The sequence below is a fragment of the Pan paniscus genome, chromosome 2 (genome assembly GCF_029289425.2).
Source record: "Pan paniscus chromosome 2, NHGRI_mPanPan1-v2.0_pri, whole genome shotgun sequence".
Lineage (NCBI taxonomy): Eukaryota > Metazoa > Chordata > Mammalia > Primates > Hominidae > Pan > Pan paniscus.
In genome coordinates, this window is record NC_085926.1 from 173,473,185 (window position 1) to 173,498,076 (window position 24,892).

General features: G+C 33.7%; 1 protein-coding gene and 1 non-coding gene across 2 annotated transcripts in view; both read left to right on the forward strand.

Moving 5' to 3' along the window:
• The window catches only part of NAALADL2 (N-acetylated alpha-linked acidic dipeptidase like 2), a 1,375,347-nt gene that overhangs the window by 1,149,436 nt on the left and 201,019 nt on the right, over positions 1 to 24,892 (forward strand). The window lies entirely within an intron of this gene.
• LOC112439328 (U4 spliceosomal RNA) lies at positions 22,358 to 22,492 on the forward strand. The gene has a single exon (XR_003027632.1). It is a non-coding gene; the product is annotated as a U4 spliceosomal RNA (small nuclear RNA).

Genomic DNA, 24,892 nt, shown 5'->3' on the forward strand with positions numbered 1-24,892 from the left:
ACTACATGCTTACAAATAATTTCTAATTGATGACTCAGGTATATATAATTAATTCAACCATAATACATATAAGAATTTTGGGTAAATGCTGCTGGGACCCATGCTTAGAAATAATAACATTGGATTAGGACATTGCCCATGGCAAAACAACGGGGATAAATTTAGGGTGCTTTGACTCCCAGTACTAGCCAAACCCCATTGACTACCACTGGTTTGAAGACTCCCAGCAGTTCAGGGATGATTTTGAACAATCCAAATGATTAAAGTAAGATCAGAGGCATCTTTGGTGAAAGGGTGGTCCCAAGAGTAGTGGGTCCATGGATGCGCATGGCCCTGACTCCCTCTGATGGACTGACACCAACACTAATTGATTCATTGATTTTTAGAGTAGCATTGATCATGGATCCCAAATATTTGTATTCATTACTCTATAGTAAAAGGAAATAAATGCTTAGACAGAGTCATTCAATTGACTGAAAGTTTTTAATAAGAGTTAATTGCAGACTTAGTTCTCCCTACTCCCAGTGCTTTTAAACTCCTATATGTTTTATTCTTGCTCTTGCTTCTTTTTCACCCATGTAGTTCAAACTCATAGTGTTAAAGGGTCAACAGTATTTTCAGTTTTTTAGTTGATTCTGAAATTTAGTCTATTTCAACTGATTAAACTTGATATTTTATATTTGCGCACAGGTGAAGCCGTAGCCTGGGTTTCTCCTAAATTTTCAGGTGAACATGAGGCAATGGTAGCAATGAAGGTGTATATATCACATGGAAAAATACTAAATATTTAAATGTCATGAATCAAATTAAAACACTGTTAAATAAAATTTTATCTTCCTTCCTAATTTGAGAAAAACCTATTTAACATGATTGGGAAGGGTGGGTTAAAATTTAATGTTCTTAGACTCCTGAGAATCCCATGCCCTAATGTGGTAAAAGAGGAAGTACTGGTCCCCAAGCCCCTCATTAGTGATTCTTGACCTATTTTTCCTTTGCTGCCTACCTTGACTCCATCTCATACCATGAGAGACTTTGCATGTGTGTGGACACCCAGTTTGCATTTTTAAGCATAGTTCACAACCCACACAAATAGTTGCTCCTCATCCACTTCTTTGGCTTTGTATTACACTGTGGAGGGACAGACGACAGACCAGATGTGATAGACCTGGAGATGATACACCTGGGGAAGAGGACAACTCAATCACTGGAAGCCGATATGGGGCCATTTGGGCAGGGAAATCTGAGATCCTAGAACTCAGGGTAACTAGAACTTGATCAAAAGGGGAGTTGTGGACTCTGTACACATCTATGTTGATTTAGCTTTGAAAAGCCTTGGGGTGAAAAAAAAAATGCCTAGACTGTACAACCCAAACTTTGAGTATGCCAAAAGACAGTAACTCCTGGTAGGAAAAGTATGTATATTCTTTAATAAACCTGATCCAATGCCTTAATCTTGTTACCTAAGATTGGTCCCTAAGAAATGTGGAGACCTGAGCCAATTACTATAGAGTCATTGGCAATCTCAATTGGGCTTTGGTCTAAACTGGGTTTTAAAAGGTGTAGCTATTCAGTGGTTGTGACCAGAACCTGTGAGGTACTCAATACCGCAAACTATTCCCAGGATATGGTTGAAAATAGGTTTCAAAATATTATATTATAGGGGTATAAAAAGAAGTAAGAAGTTGTCCCAAAATGTAGAATCTTCAGTTAAAGAAACACAGTATCTGGGAGATGTGTTTTTAAGAAAGAGCTCAATTTAGGAGACTTTCTTTCTTTCTTTTCTATTCTTTTCTTTTCTTTTTTTTTTTTTGAGATGGAATCTTGCTCTGTCGCCGAGGCTGGAGTGCAGTGGCACGATCTCGGCTCACTGCAAGCTCCACCTCCTGGGTTCACGCCATTCACCTGCCTCAGCCTCCCGAGTAGCTGGGACTACAGGTGCCTGCCACCACACCTGGCTAATTTTTTGTATTTTTGGTAGAGATGGTGTTTCACCGTGTTAGCCAGGATGGTCTCGATCTCCTGACCTCGTGATCCGCCCACCTTGGCCTCCCAAAGTGCTGGGATTATAGGCGTGAGCCACCATGCCCTGCCAGGAGACTTTCTAAGCAAAGAAATATATAATCAAACTTGATCAAACTACAGGCAAGCTCAAAATGTTAACTAATTGCCATCAACTCCAATTTAAAGATTATGGCCACATACTACTTTGAAAAGTTTGTAGAATGGTGTGTTTTATAACCCATAAATGGTGTGTGTATACATACCAAAATATTTTAGGCAAAGAAACATATTTAGATATTTTTTGACAGAGGATCATTAGAATTTATGTGTTTGAATCTTAATGAGAAGCATGTAAATTCTAAATTAAAACAGTAGAAAGAAAGAAAGGAGTGTTGGTTAAGAATTTAATCTGAATTTATTCAAGTTACTTTTGTTCTACTGGTAGCCATAGTACTTTAGTTTATGTCTTGCAGAGATAACCCTGCTGTGTAGCATAATATAAATAAAATATTATACCAGAAAGCTAAATAGTCCTACTATTTGCTTGAAACATTGGTACTGGTAATTTAACATTCGTTAAATAAATGGATAAATCAATGTATGGATACAATTTTTTGTTACCATTTTGATGATAGTTACTAAGTGCTCACAAATATTAATTCCCTCCTTTCTATCCTTATTTTCTTCCTTCTTTCCTTCTCTCCTTTCCTTTCTTCCTTCCTTTCTTCTTTCCTCTCTTTCTTCTTTTTTAAATTTCTACCTTTAATTAAAATTTGATCATTGTGTATACATAATTCCTATTTATCTATCTAAAATAATATTAATATAGATTTTCATGTTATTTAAAAACATGTAAACATACCATTACATAGTTGCATCATAATTGATATAACTATTAAATGCTGTTGGATATTAAGTTTGCCTGCATTGTTTTGTTATTATAAGAAACCTTTTGTTGAGCATTTTTAGAATTGATATTTGTTCCTCTCTCTAATTCTTCTAGGATAAATTTCTAAGCATAAAATTTGGGCCAAAGTAAATATTTAAGCCCCTTGACAAAATTGAAAAAAAAAAAAAAACCAAAAACCTCCCCGAATGGTGGTACATTTAAAAACCTTCATGGCAGAGCATGAGAGTACTGTTTAAAGTCAGCTTGCCAAAAATGTGCCTTTAAAAATATATATTTACCAATTCTTGGCCGGTTGTGGTGGCTCACGCCTATAATCCCAACACTTTGGGAGGCCGAGGCAGGCGGGTCACGAGGTCAGGAGATCGAGACCATCCTGGCTAACACGGTGAAACCCCATCTCTACTAAAAATACAAAAAATTAGCCGGGCATGGTGGCGGGCGACTGTAATCCCAGCTACTCAGCAGGCTGAGGCAGGAGAATGGTGTGAACCTAGGAGGTGGAGCTGGCAGTGAGCCAAGATTGGGCCACTGCACTCCAGCCTGGGCGACAGAGCGAGACTCCGTCTAATATATATATATATATATATATATATATATATACATATATATATATACCAATTCTTTGTTTCAATTGATTTTTTTGTATATTAATATAATCAATGTCAATTGATTGACCTGTTGAATTTTTTTTTCTTTTTGGAAAGAATAGTCGATATAGTGTCTGAATCTAGAAATAAATATAGTAACATAGCAAGATATTTAAATCTTCTTCCAGATGTAAAAATAGAAATAATATGGTATAGAGGTTACTTTGAGGACTTATCACAAGACATTATAAATTTGTAATTAACTTAATAATCAGTACCAAGATGGCATTTATAAAGGAATCTATGTTCAAATTTAGCAAGGTATGAATCTATCTGCAGATCAACATACTCAAATTTTGGAGGCTAAACTTCATTAAAGCTTTGAAGTGTTGAAGCTAGGAAATAGAAAATGCATGATGACCAGGTTGACAGGTGTCAGGGACTGGCTTATGAAAGTCCCACTATATTGTTTCAATCTACTACAAGGACATCGTATATAGAACCCCTTCAACAAGGTCATAGAAGTTCCTAAAAGGGTGGGAGAGAGGATACAATGAAAATAATTGGAGTTAAAAGTGTGCATAAATCAGGGTTTAATGATTTCAAGGACATAATTTGAAAATTATAGGTATTTGCTTTCAGTACTGAACAAAGGTATGTGTGTGTGCTTAGGGATGAAGGGGGGTGCGAATTATTAAGAGGCCCAGGGCATGATTAATGTTCCTGTCTAGTGGGCATGCCACCCCTTCAAAATAGCTTGTGCTGTTACTACACTGTGATTAACCTGTAAGGCAACAGAAAAATAGACTCATACGGCATTGCACTCTATCATTCCCTGTTATTTTTTAGGAGGTGTCATAGGAAAAAATGACACTTCAACTTGTATAGGTGGGTGGATGGGGTTCGTGTGGAAGTGGAAGGTATAGAGTCCTGAATATAAATGCTATTTATGATATCTCTATTTTGTCTGTTTTATTATTGATTTTCCTGTGTTTTCATACATAAAGCATTTTTTCTCAATATGAAGAATGAAATTTAACTTAATTTAAACAGAAGATTTAACTCTGATGCTAAAAGAAATATCAGTCACATAGGCTTAGAAGTTTCCTAAAAGCATTTGTTCAACTAGTTTATATTTCTGAAAAATATTCCAGAGGGGAAAAAATGGAAAGGAACAAATGTGGTTTGTTAACAGAAAATAATTTATTTTTTTATTTCTTAAAAATGTTAATCATCATCCTAATTAGGTTTAATTGAGCACAAACAATGTGCAGAACACTATGCTATGCATTAAGAACAGATAAAGCTAAGATATCATCCATGATGCTCAAAGGATTTATAATCTCTTTAGAGCATCCAGGCATGAGTATAAACAAACAAATGACAATAAAAGTAAAGTGAAGTTCAGTGCCAAGTAATTTCTGTAGACACTAAGGGTATCTGAGCCATATCAAACTGAGTGACTCATTTAACATTTTAATTATTTTTATTTTTCTAGAAATATATATTTATATATGTGCATGTGGTGTGTGTGTATATGTATATATATACGTATGAAAATGCTTTATGTATATAACATTGTCATAGATTCCTGGACAACATTATGCAATACAGATACACCCATCATAGGTGAAGTAAACCTCAAGAGTAATATAGTGGAAAAATAAGATCTGAGGCTGTAGCTATCAAATGATAAATCAGAGAGATAGTCATTTCAGCAGAGAGCAGGTCTTACAAGTCTGCAAAGCACTATACTTCTCTGGAGCTCAAAGTGACTGCACTATAAATGCTATTCTTTCATAGTAATGTTCACAGTCAGTTTCTAAAATCATCCGTTGATTGGCTACCCATAGAATTCATTTATAAAACTTTCTTGGTATAATGGTATCTTTTTAATTCAGAATCTAGGCTTCTGGAAACACTCCTTACACAGGACATAGCCATAATTCCTTTCATGCAAGCATTATTTTTGAAATCATCGTTGACTATTTTGTTCCTCACACCCTAGTCTATTCTTTTCTTTTTCTTCTTTTTTTTTTTTTTGTCAGCTACTCTATTGCTGAGTTCAATTATTTTTTCTTATGGTCTATCTTACAGTTGTCATTTAATCTTTAATAATTGTTACCTAATTCAGGCAATTCATTATTTCTTCACATCTAGATTTTTGGTTTCTTTACATGTAGACTGTAGTCACCTTTTCACGACCATGTCATCCTATAAAGTACTTGGAGACTAACTTAAAAAGCTGTTTTATACACCATGGAATACTATGCAGCCATAAAAATGATGAGTTCATGTCCTTTTTAGGGACATGGATGAAATTGGAAATCATCATTCTCAGTAAACTATCGCAAGAACAAAAAACCAAACACCGCATATTCTCACTCATAGGTGGGAATTGAACAATGAGAACACATGGACACAGGAAGGGGAACATCACACCCTGGGGACTGTTGTGGGGTGGGGGGAGGGGGGAGGGATAGCATTGGGAGATATACCTAATGCTAGATGACGAGTTAATGGGTGCAGCACACCAGCATGGCACGTGTATACATATGTAACTAACCTGCACATTGTGCACATGTACCCTAAAACTTAAAGTATAATAATAATAAAATTTAAAAAAGAAAAAAAAAGCTGTTTTGATTATGTCCCCTCTCCTCTTAATTTCCTTCATTTAACACCTTTCCATACTTTCGTTGAACAATTCTTTTTTAAAAAAATTAATTTTATTATATTTTAAGTTCCAAGGTACAGTGCAGGATGTGCAGGTCTGTTACATAGGTAAACGTGTACCATGATGGTTTGCTGCACCAATCAACCCATCACCTAGGTATTAAGCTCCGTATGCATTAGCTCTTTATCCTGATGCTCTCCCTCCCACTGCCCCCTCAAAAGCCCCCAGTATGTGTTGCTCCCCTCCCTGTGCCCATGTGTTCTCATTGAAAAATTCTTAATGATACCATAAATAACATAATATTTCCTTTTAACACAAGTATTTTCTTTATCATTGTGATAACGTCTAAGCAGGTAATGCCTTGAAGTGGTTTATGGTTTCTTTTCTCTTAATAGTGAGTATGCTAATTAAGCTAGAGGTTTTGTAAGCATATTCATATGGCACATTTTTGCCTAGAGTGTAGAACCATGAAACAGGAGAGTGAAGTGGGTTAATGCCTAATTAACAGTGTATTAGTTTCTTGGAGTTTCCAAAGTCCCACAAACTGAGTGACTTAAACAAGAGAAATTTATCATTTAATCATTCTGGAGACTAAAATTCCAATATCAAGATGTCAGTAGGTAGGATTGGTTCTTCTGAGGGTGGCAAGGAGAAACTGTTCCATGCTTTGCTTTTAGCTTTTTGTGGTTTGCTGCCAATGCTTAGCATTTCTTGGCTTGTAGAGCATAATTCCAGTCTTGACATGATGGTTCCCCTTGTCTGCTTTTGTGTCCAAATTTCTTCTAAGGATGCAGTCATATTAGGGCCCACTCTCAAAAAAAAAACCTCCCGTTAACTTAGTCACCTGCAAAGACCCTCTTTCCCAATAAGGTCACATTCACATGTGTTGAGAATTGGGGCTTCAACATCTTTTGGGGGAAACCAATTCAACCTGTGACAAAGAGTAAGATACCACCATTATGTGGACTGCAGAGGATTGTTATTTTTAGGAAATAGGTTTCTTACTTGATCATGTTGCTATTCTTTTTTTTTTTATTTCAACTTTTCTGTTATACACAGGGGGTACATGTGCAAGTTTGTTACATGGGCATGTTGCACAATGCTGAGGTTTAGGGTACAGATCCTGTCACCCAGGTAGTGAGCATAGTACCCAATAGGTAGGTTTTCAACCCACGCACGCCTCCTTGGTCTCTCTCCCATCAAATAGTCCTCAGTGTCTATTGTTCCCATGTTTATATTCATGTGTGCTCAGTGTTTAGCTCTCACTTATAAGTGAGAACATGCAGTCTTTGGTTTTCTGTTCCTGCATTAATTCATTTAGAATGATGGTCTCCAGTTCTATCCTTGTTCTTTCAAAGGACATGATTCAGTCTTTTTTATGGCTTCATAGTATTCCATTGTATATATATACCACATTTTCTATTCAGTCCACTACTGATAGATACCTAGGTTAATTCCATGCCTTTGCTTTCCACCTCTTTGCTATCACAAACACCATAGTGATGAACATGTGAGTACCCTTGTCTTTTTGGTAGAATAATTTATTTCCCCTTGGGTATGTACCCAGTAATGGGATTTCTGGGTCAAATGGTAGCTCTGTTTCTTTGAGAAAATGCCAAACTGCTTTCCACAGGGGCTGAACTAATTTACATTCCCATCAACAGTATATAAGCATTACCTTTTGTCTGCATTTTTGCCAACATTTGTTGTTTTTGCCTTTTTAATTATAGCCATACTGACTGGTATGAGATGGCATCTCACTGTGTTTTTGATTTGCATTTCTCTGATGATAAGTGATGATGAGCATTTTTTCATGTTTGTTGGCCACTTCTATGTATTCTTTTGAGAAGTGTCTGTTCATGCCATTTGCCCATTTTTTAATGGGGTTATTTTTTGCTTGCTGAATTGTTTAAATTTCTTATACATTCTAGATATTAGACTTTTGTTGGATGTATAATATGTGAATATTTTCCCTTATTCTTTAGGTTGTCTGTTTACTCTGTTGACAGTTACTTTTGCTGTGCAGAAGCTCTTTAGTTTAACTGGCTCCCACATGTCAGTTTTTGTTTTCTTGTAATTACTTTGGGGCATAGCCAAAAATTCTTTGTCACAGCCATTGCATGAAGGGTATTTCCTATGTTTTTGCCTAGGATTTTTATAGCTTGAGGTCTTAAATTTACACCATGAATCTATCTTAAGTAAATTTTTGTATATAGTTAAAAGTAGGGGTCCAGTTTCATTATTCTGCATATGAGTATCCAGTTATTCCAGCATCATTTATTGAATAAGGGGTCCTTTCTCCATTGCTTGTTTTTGTTGGCTTTGTCAAAGATTAGATGGTTGTAGGTGTGTGGCTGTATTTCTGAGTTTTCTATTCTGTTCCATTGGTCTATGTGTCTGTTTTTGTACTAGTACCTTGCTTTTCTGATTAGTGTAGCCTTGTAGTGTAGTTTGAAGTTGGATAGGAAAATAAGTCAAAATATCTCTCTTAGCTGATGATGATTTGATACTTGAAAAACCCTAAATACTCCACCAAAAGGCTGCTAGAACTGATAAACAAAGTTATCAGTTTAGCAAGATTTTAAGAAACAAAATCAGAGTACAAAAATCAGTAGCATTTCTAAACACCAATAATGCCCAGGCTTGGAGTCAAATCAAGAACACAATCCCATTTATAACAGCCACAGAGAAAATGAAAACCTGGGACTACAGCTGCCCAAGGAAGTGAAAGATCTTTAGAAAGAGAACTGTAAAACACTGTTGAAAGAAATCAGAGACTACAGAAATGAATGGAAAAACATTCCATGCTCATGATTTGGAAGAATCCATATGGTTAAAATGACCATACTGCCCCCAAACAATTTATAGATTCAACACTATGCCTATGAAACTACCAATGTCATTCTTCAGAAAATTAGAAAAAACTATGCTAAAATTTATATGGAACCAAAGGGGAGCCTGAATAATCTGAGAAATCCTAAGTTATTCTTCTATTCATGAAGGTTTTCATTAGATCCTGTAAATTACATATAAAAATATCTAACTTCTCCATTTTTTAATTCCTTTCAATATTTTTAAATATAGATTCAGAATACTTGATATTAAATTTTAATTCTGTTTTTTAAAAAATAACTTCAGCAGTTTGGGTTAGGAGGCCCTGATGAAATACTGAAGTATTTCCAAGTGAATTGCTGTGCATTTGTTTATGTTCCAGTTAGCTGAGTTCATTGGTCTGCGTGATTATCTAATCACGTTACTATACAATATTGCAAAGTAGACGTCTGCATAAGCTTTCCATGATTGGTCATCATAGAAAATAGAATCTTGATTTGCTATGGTTCCAGATGGTGGTTTGCTTATAATAGTTTAGATTTAATCATGATCATTATAAACTAAACAAAGCTAAATTATACTATTTTAGAGAGAATTTTTATGTTATTTGCAACCATAGACTCTCACAGAAGGCACGTCCTTATCCATTGTAAATATAGGAATAGACTATTATCACTATGACATTCTTTGAATGTTGACATTCTCTTTACCATATGAAGAATTTAATCCTTAAAATTAGTGTTTCCTAACTTTGAAGTTATTTTTTTGCTATTCATCTTTTGAGCAAATCCAGACTGAGTTTTTTTCCCATGTTGAGAAGTCTGCTCTCCAGTAACATGGCAGGTATGTTGAGATTATTACTAATATTATCAATTTGTTTTGAGAAAATATTTTAGTGTACATTACCATAAAATATCCCTAGTTTTTTAAATTATTTATTGGCAGATATAAATTCAGTATGTAATATTTTATGCTAGCTGTCCAGAACCTAGCTGTATATGGCTTACAGAACATTTATTTTTACCGCCTAAGTCATAAAAGTTGTTTTCCATATCTGCAGTCAAACTTAACTACAGGCAAAAAGAAGTAGAAAAATTACCTGTCACATTATTCACAGGCCAGACCAAGATACTATAATACTATGGCCTGCTAAGCTAATTTAGAAGAAAAAATGGAAAGAGGTTTCTAAAAGATGGCATTTATATGTAATATATGTAGAAGGGTTTAGGGTTTTGACAGTTTGAGATTGTATCCTCTTTAGAGAGAATGCATAATGACTTTTATTTCTTCTGAAATATGCATAACTTCTTGAAGGTAACTTTCAACTCTTATTAGCACTTTTCAAAGCAAGTTTTCCATCTCTGTGAAAGCAGAGGGTACAACATATCTGAAATTCGAATAGAGTGAATGTTTATTTATCAACAATTCAGTCATTTTTCCTCTTGTTTGGGATTTCCATTCCTTTAATTGGTGAAGGGAAAACCTGAATATGGATATAAAAGTTGAGGTTTGTTGCTATATCTGTGAAGTCTCAATAATCAATACTGCAAGACCATGTCTAATTCTACCTAGAATGAGAGATGTGTTAAGATGTTTTAGTGAGAATGAATTTGTAAAAGTGTGGTTTTAGGAATCAAACTCCCTGGATTTAAATTCTAGCCTTGTTTCTTACTGGATTGTAACCTTTTATAAATAATTTAATGTCTTTAATCTCTTTATCTATAGAGTGAGAGTCATGATACCTGCCTCATGATTATGTTGAGTATTACATCAGGCTATCTTGACCTCAGCACTATTGGCATTTTGTCCCAAGTAATTCTTTGTTGTAGGGGTCTGTCCTCTGCTTTGAAGGGTGTTTAGTAACATCACTTGCCTCTGCCTACTAAATGCCACTATAGTTACCATTCTCCCCAAGTTGTAACAACCAATATTGTCTCCAGATATTGCTAAATCCCCCCTCATCAAAGGATAAAATTGTCCCCAGCTGAGAATTCTGAATTACATGAATATCTACATCTATATTTATCTAGAATTAGAGTTTGCACAGTTTCTAGCATAATGCTCCATAAACTTCAGGCATGATTATCTCAAATAAAAAATTATGATATTTTCTCTGAAGAGCCATACTCTTAAAGAATATGAACATTATCTCTATTCTCTCCCTACATGTGTATATGTGTATAGACATACATTTCTGGGTATTTATATACATATAGATGTATGTATATGTTGTATTATGTATCTTCCAAATATTATTCTATGTAATGAGGGGCATAGCAAAACAGATAAAACCATCAATCTTGTTAGTTTCATGCTCTTTGCCACTAATTATTTTATAAATCATCAAGACTTTGTAAAACAGTCTTGTTTTGAATGACTTTGGACTTCAATTTATCTAATTCTGCTATGTGACCCCATAGGCGGAACACCTAGATAGGAAATTACATACAGTAGGCTGAATAGATTGTTATCTTTTATACAAAATCTTCCAGATAGTAAAGATTTTTCCTCTAACATCACAGTTGGGTCTAAAAACATAGCCCTAAGATTTTTTTTTTGTAAATGCTATTGATTCTTAAAATGGAAGGAGCAGGTGAAAATGAAAAACAGGTTCAGGTAATTCCATTTTCTTAATGTTAATAATAACAACATCTTGATTTGTTTAGTTTTCTACATATTTCAAGGCCTTTCCCCTTGTTTCATATAATAACCAGAGCTCTGCTATTTAGGTAAAGATTATTGTCACCATTTTATGGATGATAAGACTAAGACAGTCATATTAAGTGACAGATCTGGGATAACTATTATGACTCAAAGTATTGAAGTTTCCCCGCTATCTCATAGGTCTTCAAATGTTAAAGCACAACTCCAGCTGCAATAGCCAATTGCTATTCTGAGAAATATATATGATGTTCTCACACTTGGAGCCTTTTCCGTGTATTTACCTTTCTTTCCCACTGTTACAGGTTACTTAATCCTTCACAGTGCACTCAGGTGCATTCCCTCTAACAGCCTTTGGTAATGCTTTTAGTACATTACTCTTCATGAATTGTGCTCTTAAAAATTCCCCTGGACACTCGTTTAGTTGAGTTTTGTAGTAAGAGCGCACTGACATTGTTAAGGTTAATGACTCAATGTTTTACAAGTTGAAACACATTTGAAGTTACATTGTTTGGATCCTTCTTTTATTCAACAATGTGAAGGCCTTGAGTGCAGGTGTTACTTAGTGCCTTGGAAGAACATCTTTGTTATACTCTTCATGGTGTGGCCTCAGTGGTAATAACATATTAGCAAACCTAGCACCACTCCAGCAGTGATTCTGAAATGTGAACTATGAAAATTACTGCTAATGAATTTACACTGGCATATAGGTACTGTAGGATAACAATTATGAAGAATTTTATTGATTATGTGGTATATTCATTTGAAATCCTGTCACATAGGAATCATTATTAATTCCATAGTCCCAATAAAATTACTGATAATCTCAGTTTCAGTTTCTTGACAAAGGTTATCATTATAATTATAATAATAATGGCTAACATTTATAGAGTAATTACTATAAAATGAGTATCATGTTAAACATCTTATTATATATAAATTCATTTATTTCTTTGAAAGTTTAAGTAGCTTTTATAGCTATGTAAATATGAAGGATGAATCTGAAGCCAGGTGTCTGATTTTAGAGTGAGTTCTCAGCTTCTGCCCTACCCTTCCTCAAGTACATTCATAGAGATGGACCTTGAGTCAAGTCCCCCAAGTTCTTTCTCCAACTCTAAGTTATATTCTATTTGTGTTAACATTCAGGCTTCTTCATCCTCACTGTAGTTTCTTTTTTCCCCTTTGTTTTACTGTGTGAGTATGTGTGTGTAAATACAATCATTTTCCAGTTAATGGAGGTAGAACATATATAGCTTTACTCAGTAACAGATTTCTATAGTAGTTGAGGCTTTCTTTGACCAAAATGGAATCTTTATTATGATAATATTACCCATTACTATATGTACTAGTCAGCATTATTGTAGAAACAGTTTAAGATATTTGCCTTCATTTAATATTATATGAATACTTGAAAGTAATATTTAGATTAAACATTGTTGCCTAATAGTTTTATGAATTCAAATCTTAGGCCCATATCAGCTGTGTGAGAGCAGGACAGTGTTATATCCCACAGTTCCTAATATTTAAATTCAATAAAATAAATATCAGGTATATCATACACAATTTAAGATTTTGAACGTGTAAATCAAACTGCACATAATTTTAAAGACATATATCATTTTATATATGTGCATGTATATTTTATATTAAAATAAATATTCAATAGATATATTTGAATTTCATATGCAAATACACTTGATATATAATCAAATCAGTATATATATCTAACACATATATGTATATATTCCTCTTTCTATATAAATCTCTCTATATTCTTTTATCCCCTTAGTCTCAAGACACTCATTTTTAAATGTATGTACATACACATAATCTCAAATTTCTTAAGTTTCTGAAGAATCACATCTTATTGCATAGCAGATGTTTTGTCTTTTAAGGTATAAACTATCAGTGAAAAGTATTAGATGAGCTCTTGGAGAGATATGGAAAACCTACATATGTTAGCTTTTGTAAGCTTGAAATGAATTAATATTTTTCTGAGCATTTTTCCTTACTGGTGTCTGTACTTCATTTGCCTTTTGTCCCACAAATGTGTCTTAGTCTTAATCAAAGTTGAGCCAACTAACCAGACCATGTGGCATCGAATTATATTCTGTGACAAATGGACCTTGTTTCATTTCAAAAGATTTGAACTTGAAATCACTCCCAACGATTTTAAAGCAAATGTCTTTCCTCCTGTCAACCATTGCCTAATTTAGTCTTTCCATCTGCATTTCTAATTACAATAAGGAAAAATCTGTGTTAAACAAAGTGGTTTTTTTCCGCTTAGAAAAGACAATTTTAGGCATACGGATAAATGAAAGATAGCATTTTTATTTATGCCTAAAATGACTTCTAATTATTTAAATTTATTTTGATGTACCTGATGTTTACTTTGAAGCACATTTTAATATTCTTATGAATGTTTATATAACCCTTTACTTTTAATGTTTTAAACTAATTAAAATGGAAATAATTAATAACACCATATTAATATCAAAATATTGTATGTGTATGTTAAAAAATTATATTTAATTGTTATTTCTATACTTGACATAGTGAATGCATTTCACCAATGCTTTCTTACACCAAACAGCAAAATGGTTTTTATTATTTTTAGCTCTATGATGTTGGACACAATATGAAAAATCCCACTTTATTTTGATAAAGTGATTGAATATAATGCATGTGTCAGGAGCACAGGATATCTGGTGATATGGAGCAAGTTATAAGTTCACAGCAATATATTGACATAAAGAGTGTCAGAATCCAGCATTTTAGACTTTATTTCTCTTAAAATACTTTGAGTAGGTTGAACAAACTGAATGAATCATACTATCTCCCATAAAGATATTTATTGTTCTAGGTAAAAATTGAAGTCAGTTGATAAAATGCCTTGACATACACCCACACAGTAGCTGACCCATGAATAAACAGAGGGTTTCATTCCTAACACATAAATTCAATATCTTTCATAAACGCCAAATGCCACAACCAAAAACCAGACTGTCAGCTTTAATTATGTTTTTTATAATGTCTTTAGCCATAAACCATACTTTGAGTAAAGATATATGGCCATAGTTATATTGTAGAAATATTTACCAGAAGTTATAAAATTTTTGCTTTAGCAGAATTAAGCTGCGTGCTTCTTAGAATTTGTCAGCATTTATTTATATTTTTACCAATTGCAAAAACATGATAAACAGTTGATATTTTTATAAACTGGGCTTTAGATAGGTATTAATACATATACTTTTGTGATTGTATATTCAGGTAGACTTGAACTTTGTTATGTGTGTAGGGAGTTTTTCCAGCATTAATGACCTATAAGCATCTCTTCAAAAAGTATGAATTTGAAAGTCTTCTTATCTACGTATTGTAACTATTGATAGAAGAGTAGACAGGAAAATAAAAGATAAGGCAGAGAGGTATGATATAGTTTAGTATACAGGTGAATATGTATTTATATCCATTTCTATATAAATTCCTCATGGAGTAATAGTTAGCATTAATTAGTTAATGATTAATCATTAATTAATTTAAAACATTTGTTGAATGCATAATGTAGGTATTTTGCCATATTCTGAACTTTAATACACAGTGGTAAGTACTATATATCTATATATGTAACATGTATGTAAGCATAATATGTTATGTATTTATTTGTATGTGTGTACCTATATATATATAGAGAGAGAGAGCGAGCTAAATATAATGTGTGTGTGTATATGTCAACACACACACATTATTTTTAGCTCTTTCTATATATATGTCCCAATAAAGCCAATACGGTCAAAGAGAAGCATTTAATTCTGCCTGGGAAGACTGGAAATGATAATTGATCTAGACTTTAGAGCACCAGTAGATATTTATTATGCAGAGGAAATAGCAAAGTTAAAGGTTTTGAACAAAAATCCGTGCTGTGATTCAGCGTTATCAGTTTCAGCACAGTGTTGTGCAGAGATAGACTAAAGCCAATTATGAAGAGCTTTAAATTCCATATGCAGGGTTTGTAACATTTTCAAGCTTACAGAAAAGTTGCAAGACTAATAATAAAATAATACAAATAATCGTAGCCCTATATTTACCAAGATTCATCTATTGTTAACACATTTCCCCATGTATCAATCATTTATTCTCCCTTTCTCTCCTTCTCTCTATATAACTTTTTTCTTGAAATATGTCAGAGTATGTTATATACATCATGTTCTTTTACCTTAAATGTGTCTTTGTATGTTACCCAGGAATAGGAACATTCTTTTACATACCTCGATGCAGTAGCAGCTTCAGTAACTTTAAAATTAACACGATGTCTTTCATCTAATCTACTGCTCATATTCTAGTTTTTTCACTTGGCCTAATAATGTCCTTTATAGCGTTTATTTATCTACAGTACAAGATTCAATCGAGAATCAGATATTTCATTTAGTTACATTTTTAAAACGCATTTATTTAGAATATTTCCACAGCCCTATTCCATCTCTTTTACTTTTTGTAAACATTTTTTCAGTTTTATGTATAACATAAAATTTACCATCTTAATAAATCTTAAATGTACAGTTGAGTTATTATACATAGACTCATATTGTTTGAAACCGTCACCACCATCCATTTCCAGAATTCATTTCATCTTGCAAAACTGAAATTCTATACCCAGTAAACAGTGATTCCCCACTCCCTTCTCCCACCAGGCCCTGACAACCACCTGTTAGTTTCTATCTCTATGATTTGGACTATTCCAGGTACCTCATGTAAGTGGATTCATCCAGTACTTGTCTTTTTGTGATTTTCATATTTCACTTAGGATAAAGTCCCCAAGGTTTTTTCATGTTGTAGCATATGCCAGAATCGCCTTCCTTTTTAAGGTTGAATAGTATTCCATTGTATGTATAGGCTGCATTTTGCTTATCCGGTCATTTGTAGATGGATACTGGGTTGTTTTTATTAGCTACTGAGAATACCGCTGCTGTGAACATGAATATAAAAATACCTCTTAAAGCCTGGGTAACACGGCAAGACCCCATCTATAAAAAAAAACACAAAAATTAGCCAGGCTTTGTGACACACACCGTTGGTCCCAGCTACTCAGGAGGCTGAGGTAGGAAGATCACGTGAGCCCAGGAGGTTGAGGCTGCAGAGAACTATGATTGCACCACTGCACTCTAGCCTGGGCAATAGAGTAAAATCCTGAAAGAAAAACAACAACAACAACAACGACAAATATCTCTTCAAGATCCTACTTTCAGTTCTTTGGGGTATATATCCAGAAGTAGAATTTCTGAATCATATTGTAATTCTACTTTTAATTTTTGGAGGGACTTCCATACTATTTTTAATAACAGCTGTCCCATTTTATACTCTCACCAATAATGCAAAAGGTTCCAATTTCTCCATAGCATTGCCAAAACTTGATATTTTCATAGTTATATTTTTTCATAGTAGCATCATAATAAGTGTGAGGTGGTATCTCATTGTAGTTTCTTTTTTTCATATGACATTGAAAAAATTTTTTTTTTTTGAGACAGAGTCTCGCTCTGTTGCCCTGGCTGGAGTACAGTGGTGCCATCTCCGCTCACTGCAAGCTCTGCCTCCTGGGTTCACACCATTCTCCTGCCTCAGCCTCCCGAGTAGCTGGGACTACAGGCACCCACCACCACACCCGGCTAATTTTTTTGTCTTTTTAGTAGAGACGGGGTTTCACCGTGTTAGCCAGGATGGTCTCGATCTCCTGACCTCGTGATCCACCTGCCTCGGCCTCCCACAGTGCTGGGATTCCAGGCGTGAGCCACCACGCCCAGCTGAAATTTTTTAAAAGTCTTCCCATTTCTTCTACTGTTTTAATAAAATATTCCTCATTTTGGGTTTGTCTAATTTTTCCTCTTGATTAGGTACAGGTTATATATTTCTGCCTGAACCACTATCTATATAATGCTCAGGGTTTCATTCTTTATATGAATCAGTGAAAATTAAAAGATTTTAAGCATGAAAACATCCTCATCAGGTATCCATTTTAGAAAAGTGGCTTCAATGTTGAAGCACAAGATGGACAATAATGATGAAGACCAATTGGAGGGCTACTGCAATAGTCTAGGCAAGAGAGATTGGCAGTGAGGATATGGTGGCAGTGCTGATTAGCATGAGTCCTATAACTCTGGATAATCCATGGCTTAGACAGTATCACAGGTTCTGCTTATTCATACTGAGTTGGAGCCAAGTACAGGATTCCCAAATCATAAAAATTGTTCATTCTCTAGCTATTCCTTTATGAAGAAAGCCTTTTACCTTTCGTGCTTGCTAGTACCCACACTCTTACCAGAATCAGCAGAGATCTGATGTCAGTCATCTACTCATGACCTTAATGCCACCAGACCCTTTGAAGCTCATTTGTTCCTCCCTCAATAAGGACTCCTTTAGTGTCTTTCCTTCTGAGTTCTATACAGAAATCTGACATGAGTCATTTGTGCACCTTGAAAGAAAGTCTGTAGCAATGATTTTTTAGTTAATGTCTGCTCAAATCCACATATGTTTTCTAAGCTTTTATTTCTAGGTATGGATGGGAAAGATTTTATTCCCATTAAAAAAAGATATTGCAGTGCATCAGCAGGAAGTAGGGAAATTCTTAGGGGGAAATAAAATTATGTATTTATGTATAATGCAGACTGAAGACCTCATTCTGGTAACTGAGTTGGTCAGAAAAAAGATAATTTAAATTTGGAGGAAGGAAAAAGATAGGCTTATTTGCCTCCTCTTTCAATGTAAGCATATGTTTTACTCTTCCTCCTTTCGCAGCCTTCATTCACTCCTCAGGCTGAGGACACCTAGATGTATATTGCTTGTTTTTTTTTTTTTGTTTTTTTTTTTTTTTTACTGTATTTAGATAACATGTAATTATAATTCTACAGCATAGATTAACTGTGTATTGCTGGTTTTTAAACCTGTATTTAGATAACATTTAATTATAATTTTACAGCACAGACTCTTGGTTTTAAATTTTTGGGATAGTACATTGCTCCCTATATTAATATCTGTGCTTATTCATAAATTATTGGACTACAAATTGCATCACTAGAGCATATACTCAGGGTGAATAAAATAACTACTTTCTTCAGAGTATTGCCCTGTAGCTCAGTATCCTTTGGTGGAAAACAGCAACCCAAAGGAAAATATTTGTCACAAGACTGGTGAGGAAGAGAATCTATGACGACGTTCTTCAAGCCTGCTTAGCTACCTGGACCTCTCAGCAAGTTTTAGCAACTGTTCTTTACATCACTACGATGTTGTATGTCCTCAGAAGGGACAAAGGGAAAGGAACAAAGAGCAACAGAACAAAAGAAGCCTTGTGTCTCCAAAGGTTGTTGATCTATTTCTTTTTAAAGTGCCAAAGTATTTAAGTCTGAGGAAAACCTCAATAGAAATGACGGTTTCATGCCCAGCACCTTGGTTAAAAACAGGTGCTGTTACTACCAGTTTGATGAGGGATACTTGATAGAAAAGCAAAGCCACTGGAAGAGCAAATCCCAATCCTGATATTTAGAAGAAAAGGAAGTATTAGTTTCCCTTTTTTGCTAGTCTAAGTAAAGTCAGAGAAAGTAGCCTTTTTTTTGGTATATGAAAATGCCTTTGCTGCTGCGGATGTCAGAAAATAACTGAGGGAGAAAGGGAATAACAAAAAAAATCTATTTTGTCACTTTAAGGGCAAAAGATATTTTCTTTAAGCTTAAATTCACCTAAAATATACATAATATTTGAGGTGTAATATTGCGGAACTCCTTACAGCTGAAATTACTAGCTATTCACTAACAGATCTTTCTGGTAGAGCAACAGATGTAGCATCTACAGCTTTTGAATCCCAGTTGTGCATTCATATACTTGAATGGACTGTATTTAATTTATTCTAAATCCATATTACGATTTGCTTCTACTTGAGGCAAACAGAAGAGTGTAAGGAAAACCTAGCATACTTCTGTTCCTTGGTCTTAGTTTTCTAGCTGAAGTGTCAGAGAAGAGCAAAGCAATTTTGAGTCACCACTTGCTTTTCCTGTAGACAGGTGGGCAGGGAAGCTTACATTTCAGCAGCATGTGTGGCTGTCTGTGGTAATTTTGCTGGATCAGTACATATCCTTAACATAAAATTTAACAAGCAATTGAGTTGCTTATATTTATTTTTTTGAAATATCTTTTATACCACACCAAGTGGAGAGAAAAGGAAGACCACAAAAGCTATTGAACTGCAGCTCATTCAATGAATGTATGAAAGAAAATTACACAGAGAGAGTAAGAAGGTGTATTGTGAAGTTTGGCTTCTTTTTGAACCTGAAGAAAATTCTGGCATTAAGCCAAATGTTTTTCAGATGAGTGTTCCATTGAACTTAGATTATATATTTTTTAAATTCAAGTGTTATTTGTAAATATAATATGCACACAATGCTAAAGAAATGGAAAGCAAATAATAGTATAAAGAGAAAAAGCAATTTATAATCTCATATTCATTGTTACATTTTATTGTATTTTTCTCAGATGTTCTCTAAGTATTTTACATGAATGATAGTAGTATGTGTATAATTCATAATTATGCTTTTTTCCTTCCACTCTGCTAACTTTATACATATTTTGTCATATCAAAAACTTTTTCAACTCATAATTTGAGACAGAATCACATGTGTGTAATCCTTGATAGATTTACATATACACCATAAATAACCTAATCTCTATTTTATGGGCAAAGGCAATAGAGTATACAGAAATAAAGGTGGTATGGAGGGGTCAATATATGACTTACTACTTCCTGTTTTTTCAAGGGTAGTAAAACATCGTTTGAAATGTTAGAAAATCAGTTAACAACTACTGAGTAGTTCAAATTGGTTATAAATTGGCATTTCTTAAAAACATGTGATTATGCTTCTTGATCACACTTGTAAAAGAGGGAAGACGTTGACTCTTAATAAAGGATTTTGTGAAAATGTATCTTTTAAGATCAATCTATTATTCAGTTTTAATTGTTCTGGATGAATTTCAAGCATCCATGAGTTTTAATCCAAGTGATTCTAATGTGCAGCTAGGAATGAGAAACAATGGGTTAGAGACAGAAGAGCAGGTGACATGGAACACACACACACACGCACACACATGCACACACACGCACACACACATCATATTGAATCTGAAATTTGAGAAATTTAGAATTATACCATATTAACTAAAAACTCAAGGGCAATAATGCTAAGGATTTTTGCCCCAGGTCACTATGTCAGTGACAAAACCTGGATTAGAATCCTGTCATTTGATTCCCATTGCTACCAGAATGTGTGGCCACTCAAATATCATGTCCCACAGATGTTATTATTAATTATTTCCACTAAGTGAGAAATTAATTAATTAATAATGACGTCTGTGGGACATGGCATTTAATTTGGAATAAATTAGCCCATAGTCCACAATCTGAAGTTCTAGAATACTTTCCATTTTCAGATTGTGGACTATGGGCTAATTTATTCAAAACATCATTTTTATTAAAATATTGTTCCTCTTTTAATCTTTTAATTAAGATTAGCTCCACTTTTTCCTAAATCTGCATTTTCTGTTTTAAAAAATTTCCACAATATAAAATTTATTATAAGCAGTTTATCTGCAAAATATGTTCCGTGTCCAGCGCTTTATTTATTGAACAGGAAATCCATTCTATAAAGACACAGAGAGCCTGCGGTGCAGACACAAGAGGTACTTTTGTTCTGCTCTTCTTTTTATCCTCTCTCCCAGTGTGTTTTTCGCCTTCATGCTTCCACAGACTTTGGCATACATCTTGAATGCAAAATGAGACAATCCTTTAAACATTGTTATAACGATTGTGTAGGAGTTATGAAATTTGGGAAACAATGAGTCTTTTAGATATAAGTTGATTTAATAATATTCTCAGTTGTATAATAGGTTAAATTCATGGAAACTATACTGATCCTTCATTTTTCCATCACAAGCTTAGTGAATGTCTATAATATGCAAAGTATAAATTGCTTCCGAGTGGTATCATAATTGAAATTGTAAATGTTACCATTTTGCCACTATGCATAGCTTACATTTTATTTATATAATTGACTTTTATTATTTGTAAAATATTTACCAAACAAAATAAATGCTGATGTGTACCACTATTCTGAGCCATCACCATAAAACATATACCAAAAAGATAATCGTCTTGATCCAAGGCCCAGTGTGATTTTTTTTTTTTTTTAGTAGTAATAATTGTTTGTACTAAGCGCTCTTTCTGTGTTGAGCCAGTTTCACTTTGGAGCAGCAGTGTATAATTGCAGGATCACGAAATAGAATGAAAATAGACACCCAGATTAACAAAAGGTTTTCAGTGACAGGTCTATTGGCCCACATAGAGATTGAACACTGATTTTGGCCTCATCATCACAATTCAACTGAGACAGCCAGTAGGAAAAAAAAAGTGTAGTCTGAAACATTGGAAGCAATGAGAAGTGTACAAAGATCATAGAATTTTTAAGGATATTAATATAAATAAGACCTCCATTTAGAAATTAGAATGGCTTTATTAAAGGAAGCATAGAAAAGATTTCCATTGAAGAATGTTAAAATACATATGTGTAGTATTTATATCATTGTCATATTTATAGTATATATGACTTTTTTTAAGATATGGAATATGTTTCTTTCCTTTTTTAAATCTTTGTAGTTAGCTTTGTGCAGTGGCAGTATCGTAGCCAATGAGGTTTATCCGAAGCACAATTATTGCTAATTGAAAACTAAATCTTTGTAGTTTACTTACATAGGCATATTTGTGACTGTGTATGTAATTCTTCCATTTTGGGGACTATTGTTATAATGAATACATTACCAGAGCTCATATTTTGTTTATTCTCAACCTTTTTTCTTTCATTACAGTGTATGAACTAAGCAATGGACAAAACTCTAGATGCTGGACAGCATAGCAGAGGGGAAATTAACTTACACACTTCTTCCCTCTCCCATCTCCCTTCCAACTGCTAGTCGCTAGTCACCTTTGTACTGTGAACGACTTGCAGTTTTGATGAGGAGTTTAGGAAGGGTACTTGGCATTATTAAGTGGCACTATGGTGACTAGAACAAGCACCAGTCTCTCAAAGTCTATCCTGAGCTGTCCCACAAATTAGTTCTCTTTATACTGGGTAAATCAGTCACCTTCTTTATGCTAGTTTTTTTCAATGTAAAAAAAAGGAATTTACCTAATTTATAATATCTTTTCCAGCCCTCGAATATCAATTCTAAATTTAAAATAGGAAGCTAAAAATTAATTTCTAAAAATTGTTAATAAACTTGTGTTTGTTGAGATTTCACTCTTATCCATTTACACATTGAGGACTTAAACATAGATGATCTCATTTAAATACAAGTAGGAAAACATAGAGGATCACCCTATGTAAGCAGATTTTTCTAGCTTTCTTAGCAAATTGGGAAATGAGAGTTGTTCTGCAAACAACAATCTGATAGCTAATGGCATTTATCTACATTTCTGTGTGTTTATATATTCTGGTCTCTCTTCTTTTTTGTTTATTTAACAATGTCAATGACTGTGGTTTTTTTTACATGTTCAATGTACAAATAATGACCTGTAGCATAATAAACATTTGTTGAACTGTTACAGATGAGGGAAAAAGGATGGAAATATTTAAGAATTTTTCTCATGACCACACAGATGGCTATGATACTTTATTCTCAGGATCTTAAGCCATTGTATTCTAGTTTTCTGGTCTTCCAATGAATTACCATTATTTACTATGTTGAATTTTTAATCCACAAATAATACTGTAAAAACTCTATCAAATATTCTGGACATTTTTGAGTCATAAAGCCATCTTATCATCTTCTTCCCTTTTGTGTGGAATTTTTGATCATGTGTGTTTCTGATAAAGATTCAGAGACATTGTATTCACATGAACATGTTTATCAGTGTATCTGAAGAAATACTAAGCACTGGAGATGCAGTTTAATAAGATCCACTAATATAATAATAATAATGTGTTGGCATTTACTGAACAGTTCTCTGTGCCAGCAACCATTCTGAGTGTTTTGCTCATTGTTCTCATTTAATAATATTGAATATTAATATATAACTGTTAGTATAGATATGATGAAAATACAGTATGCTGTATATGCAAATATAATAACAATATACAATAGCACTCTGAAGGTGATATCAAGATCCCAATATTACACGTGAGAAACTGACTTCAGAGAGCTAAAGTGCATAATTAAAGTCAACAATGGTGAGTAGCAGAGCTAGAATTTAAACCCAGGCCCCAAATTTCTACTTAGCTAAGTCAACCATGCTATTTGTATGGAGAGTTTTGTGAGAATTATTGCTCTTCAGATTTGCTTATTCTATTAAATCACAATAAGATAACTTAATGATTGTATAGTTAGATGTGGTACTTTGATTAAGGCACTTTTACAAAGGCAAATAATAATTTCAAGTGAAATTAAATTTGCACACTCAACTTTTTAAAAAATACTTTATAAATGTGAAATTTGCTCACTGATAAATAGTTAACTTGAGAGAGAATTGTGATTTGTAAAATATTGGTCATAAATTTTGTTAAAAGAAACAGGTTTTCTATTTTTTTTCAACTTGAAATCGCCCTTCAATTGATTCATAAATCAATTAATTACCATTGAGAGACCTGAGGGCAGCAGGAAATTGGGTCCAAGTTAAAAAGAAAAAAGAGGCAATTTGTTTTAAGTCTAGAAGTTTAATGTTCAATTGAAGTTTAATCAGAAGTGATCCATTGTTTGAAAAGTAGAACATCAATGTCTTTTTAATTTCACTGTCATTAAATTAGGACTGGAGAAAATCGAGATAACTGGTTATTCTCAAATGAAAATTAAGGAAAGATGCTATCAGAAATCAACTAAAAGCATATTTTCTTTCTTTATATTTTAATTTACAAAGGAAATAGTCTGTTCTATGTTGGAGGTTGGATAATTTGTTGAAGTGAAGCATAGTATATAGTCTTCAGAGACATTCATTGAGAGACAAACTAAGCCATACATGTTTTATCCACTGGGGCTAAAATAGTGGCTTTCTTTAACAACTATTCATTCAGTTAAATGGAATTTTTGCTTTAGTGAATTGCAGAATTAATTTAGTGCCTTTATTGATTTCCAGTTGAATAAATGAAAAGAATGATTAAAATAAATGGATTTAGCTAAAGGAAAACATTGCCGTAAATTACA